The sequence below is a fragment of the Carassius auratus genome, chromosome 30 (assembly GCF_003368295.1).
Source record: "Carassius auratus strain Wakin chromosome 30, ASM336829v1, whole genome shotgun sequence".
Taxonomy (NCBI): domain Eukaryota; kingdom Metazoa; phylum Chordata; class Actinopteri; order Cypriniformes; family Cyprinidae; genus Carassius; species Carassius auratus.
Genome location: NC_039272.1, coordinates 16552306 through 16558305, shown reverse-complemented (window position 1 = coordinate 16558305; position 6000 = coordinate 16552306).

Sequence of the window (6000 nt, the reverse complement as noted above, 5' to 3'; positions counted from 1 at the left end):
AAGAATTTCTCTTCATGTTTTATTCCATTCATCTATGGCATACCAGAGAGCGAGATCTTACTTTGGACATTTGCACCTTTCACTTCATGAAATATTAAAGCCTAAACACACCAGACAATAACTAGTATTCTGTGCACTGTCTTTTTCACAGAGCAACATCATAGACACGTCTCACAGAAAACCAAACACACTATATCACACGACAGAGTCACTAAAGCCATTTACATCCAAGTAATGTCTTCATCACAGCTGAATAAAAAATTTGATCAATATGCAATAACAATTAAAAGAGACCATAACACAATTAGCTCTTACAAATGCCTCTTACTAATTAAATCAAATGCAACAGTAAAGACATTTATAATATTACAAAATATATATATTTTTAATAAATGCTGTTACTTTGAACTTTCTATTCATCAAAGAATCCTGAAAAAAATGAGTATGGTTTCTACAAAAGCCTTAAGCAGCACAACTGTTGAATATGAATAATAACAAAACATGTTTCTTGAGAACCAAATCAGCATGTTAGGAAACGATTTTTGAAGGATCATGCTGCACTGAAAATGCTGGAAATTCAGCTTTGCCATTACAGGAATAAATTATACTTTAAATACATAGTACAATACAAAAAATATATATATATATATATATTTACAAGTCCAATATTTCATAATATTACAGTTATTAACTATATTTGATTGCATGCAACCTTGGTCAATGTAACAAAAACCAAAAATCTTCCAAGCCCCAAACTTTTGAATGGTAGTGTATTAAAACAGTTTATGATTATTTCACTCATTGATCATATCTTAATAATTCATATTTTATGATGCAATTTCATAGATTGAAAGTCTGGATCTAAAATCTGTTCATTTTAATCAACCCCTGGGACATAAAAGTGCCAAAAGTTAAAGAAACAGCCATCAATAAGAATCCACATTCTGCCTATAAAAATCTGCAATTCCTTGCCTGGATGGTCCAATTCTGCAGACCCACGCTTTGATTGAATGCCATAAGCACTTTCAGAAAGAAAAAAAAAACCAAGTATACCAAGGCACAGAAAACAGACATATGATGACTGTAAGATGGCTGCATTAAACTATCAGAGTCACAGTGCCAAACCGAACACATTTTTGCTTATCAGTCTAATTAACCTATCCTGAGTGAGCCACCAACTCCAAATCACTTCCCATCTGTCAATGCTATGAATGTGTCATCTTTGTTCCCCCACCTCTGTTTCCACTGACATGCCAGCAATCAGTCTGATTCATGAATGTGTGCAAGTGTCTGTCGCCGCTCGCATATTAGCACAGCAGTGTTGAAACCAAATATAATCCCTGCGAGTCTGCACATCCATTAGCATGATACACTTCCTGTTCTATTGTTGTCTTTTTTCATCACTCCAAAGAAGGTGAACCACAAAGTACTTTGTAATGTCAGAATTATGAATGTGTTGGAAGCTGTTTCTAAGGGCAAAGATATTTGTCAGTGAAAATAGTCTGTACGAGAACAAAGTGAACAAAAAGAGAGTCACTCTCTTGGCACACTATAGCCGAGGATTTGTTTTCAATGAGGGCAGGGTGGGCATTTCTTTATCTAACAGGAGCCAGAGCCCAGCTGTCCACACATACCTGTCATGCCGGCCAATTGCACATGCTTGAACACACAAACACTGCTATGAGAACAGCATTGGGGTAATATTGTACCTTATTTTATTCTTGTTATTATTCAATTTAAATCATCTTAGAAATTATCATCATTAATAATATTAATTATCATTATTATTTAATTTTTAATTATTTATTCGTATTATTAAGATTACACTGCAGCAATTATTCATTTAAAGAACCTGTAGTGCAATGGAACACTGTTAAAAAAGGTGAAAAAGTTTCCAAATGTGTTTTGTGTTTGTTTTTTGATTGTTTTTTACAGTGATGCCATAGAAGAACCGTTTTTGGTTACTCAGAGAATCTATCAGTCAACAGTTCCTAAAAGTAAAAATGTTTCTTATTGTGGAGAATAGAAAAGGGGAAAAAAATAACCTTTTGTGGAAGAGAAAGGCTCTATGGATTTTGGATCTTGGAACCATGCGAATTACAAAAAAAAAAAAATATATATATATATATATATATATATATATATATATATATATATATATATATATATATATATATATATATGTGTGTGTGTGTGTGGTGTGTGTGTGTGTGTGTGTGTGTGTGTGTGTGTGTGTGTGTGTGTGTGTGTGTGTGTGTGCGTGTATATGTATATATGTATATATATGTATGTGTGTGTATATATATATATATTATGACTTAATTGACAAAATTACAGACTAAGCATGACCAATCTTCAAATTCTAAACACATTCGCCAGATCCTGTCTGAAGGTTGGGATCTGAAAAACCCTTTATTTATTTAATTTATTTAAGGGTCGGACTGAAAAACAAAAGCAGAGTGTGACAACAGATGTATATCTTTCAAATCCATCACACACAGGGACATACGCTGGCAAATCATGAAAAAGCAACATTCTGTCATGCCAGATTTGTGTTCCCCTTGCAGATGGTTTGATGTTACAACTTGTACCTTAGTTTTTTAGTCCTGCTTACATCTATATTCATCATGTACACAATGAAAGCCAAAGCAATTAGACAGAGCTGCACTTCCTTAAAGATTTCAAAAATAATAATATTGCATACTCAAGAGTTTTAATTAATCTTCTTAAAGGTAAATGCCATTCTTCATTTCAAGGGTGCTACATAATAATTGGTTAAATCACAGAGGAAGGCACTACTAGGGATTCAGACTGATGTTTCTTCACAAAGACTGGCCTTTGTGGCTAATTCTCAGGATCCATTGATATTGCACAGGGAAAGTGGGACACCTGTGTCCTTTCAACAGCATTTCAAGTGTTATCAAGTAACTTCAGTTTAAGACCAGAGTTGCTAGGAAAAAGATGATTCAATTAAATTCTGACAACCAAACAATCAATAAAATCTAATACTGGCATGATCTCTCCAAAGTCCTATGAATGGAAACATCTGTATCCACTTCAAAACATGTTATTTCATCCGATCCCCCAATTTCTAAACTTTTCCAAGACAGAATCTGGGAGGTGCCTCTCTGGGATTATCAAAATGCATGACATATAGATTGAATCAGCACTGTTAGTAAAGTACATGAATGCTTGTTTCTCATTATGTCTCTCTTGACAGCTAATGCAAAGTGCACAAAAGTGTTCTCCTTGTTTCCCACTGAACTCTACAGTGGCCTAATGTCATCTCTATAACCTTCTCTCCTACAATTTCATATAACAAGCATCATGTGGATACCTTAGGGAACCAGTACAGCAAGAAAAGCATTGGGTCAACTATATGTTTATGTTGATGCTCAAGGCGTCATGTTGGTCCTAGACCACTAACACAAGGTGATAAAGAACAAGGTACAATCAACAGAAGACCATCGTTCTATGTTATTAACATACTGTGGGTGTACGCAAACATGATATCTCTCTACTACCATTGTGCTCATCTCAAAGAGAGCACAGATCACCACTGCCCCCTGTTGGTGCAATGACACTCGGTTGATGGTGTGTTCTTTGCTCTCGATCTTTAACACTGTGCAATAAGTAATGCCAATTATGAACAGAGATTTTGATACGTCTCATGCATGCTTTCAAAATAAAAAACCGCAACAAAATACCAATTATAACAATGAAATGAAAAAAATTAATGATTACCCTGCTTTAAAATGAAAGCCTAACCTTGTTTACTAGTGTTCTTAGCATTTTTAACAGATTGTCCGTCCAAAAATAAAAAAATCTGTTCTCATTTACTCACCTCCATGTTACTTTCTTTCTACTGTGAAACACAAAAGAAGATTGTTGACAAAAAAATAAATAAATAAACAGTAAACTGGAACCAAAACTGGTTGCTTATTGACATTCTACAAAATACTGTGTATTTTGTGTTCACCAGAGAAAAAAATAAATGCATACATGAAGTAGGGTAAATAAGTGATAATATGTTATCAAGATTTGTACATATCTGAATAGGTGTAGTGGATTGAAGACTCAGAAGTAAACGTCCACTGCTATTGTTGGCTAATAAATGTTTGTCAGCCTATGTCCTTCACAGATGGAAGCTGCAGTGATTTAGGTTAAAAGCACATAAATACTCATATCAAACAATATGTTTAACAGAGAAAGCAATAGAGACTATGTAATGAAAAAAATTACTCACACTTGTGTTTTGCCACATTACTGTTGGATCCACTTTAGTCAACACAGCATCTTGGGGGATCAACGCCATTTCAATCTTTCTGAAAATCCCACGTCTCCTTGTTTGTAAAAGAATCCAGGGATAAATTAAGTGAACAAAGGGCCAAGTTCTCACTGATGCGGTCTGGATCTTCATTAACAATGGAATCAGAAGGAAGACAATGTAAAGACTGTTTTCCACAACTTGGCACTGCACAGTGTCTTTTTTCTTCAGAGCCATCTTTATTGTTTGATTTCTGTTTAGATCTGCACGATTGCCACTCTTGTAAACATTACATGCATTAATTGGTGGGCGGGGCTAAACAGGCAGCGATGTAGAAGCAGACATTGATCTTCTTCTGTGGAGGTGGTGTTTAGCTACACTATTACATCACAGGGTGGTATATTCCACAAGCTGTCATTTCGGTGGACTGGATTCAATATAAACTGTAAGTTTCAGAACTCAAAACTTTCTTGTTAATATCAAATTAACATGACCCCTTTAACATGCCATCAGTATACACATGGATAGACACCCTGTTAACTTATCCAGTTCACAGGCCAATCCTAGCACTTTAATAGTTCTAAGAAAACCACACCAAAGCCATGAAAAAACCTGAACCAGAAAAACTTTCTTTCAGTCAGTTTGTGACTTCTGAAACTGGCACACTTCTAGTTAGAAAATTGACCAAAGGCTTATTCAGTCTTTCTAACAGGCTTATGAATTATGAGTATTCCATTTAAAATGCTGTGGATTTCTACAAGGCAGAATGAAATAGGTTGAAGAATGAAAAAAAAAACTGGCTGCAAGATTTATGATTAAGTAACGTGTCTGAAGTCGGTCCATCATTATTATTGACACTGAAAGCAACTCACATATAACTCAAATGTGCCTAATGTATTCAGGCTGATTTATTCATAACATTCACATCCACGTTTAAAATTAGGTAGTTTAGATGTTGCCCAGAAAGAATGTTTTAGGCTATGTGATTATAATTTTTTTTATAGTGTAAGATCTTACCTGTTTCTCTCAGGTATTAATGGACAGGTTACTGGTGAGTTTTCTCTGGAGATTGTCAGAATTCATATGTAAAATTCTTTTGAAGTACAAAACATCCACATCAAATCTGAAGTCAGCACAATTCACACACCCTGTCGGCAGAGCGAGAGAGAGGCAAAGTGAAATGCTGCTGTAAACACAAGATCAAGGCAAGGAGTTTGTTGCTGCTGTAAGACACATCTCTCTGTGCTCATTTACAGTGCAGTTGTTTAGACGTCAGCAGGAGTTAAGTGAACACGGCAAACTTTTCTTCAGGAACATGCCAGAGAGTGGTCATGAAGAATAAACTTTCAGATAGCACAGAAGGATGAAACGAGCACAGCGATATGTCTAAATCATTTTCATTTAAGCAACGATACACAATCAATTTTCAGTTCGATTCTGCTTGCTTTCTTCTCAAAAAGAAGACTGCACAATCTATGTACATGTATTTATGTGTGTATATATATAGCGGGAACACACTGAATATAAGAAGACATTTTCAATGTTAATAAACAAAAGTTGTATAAATAAATGCTTTTCTTTTGAAAACTGAAGAACAATGAAAAAAGGTTTCAGCAAAAACATTAAGAAGCAAAATTGAAATGTTTCTATATATATATATATATATATATATATATATATATATATATATATATATATATATATATATATATAGAAAGAAAGAAAAAAGACGC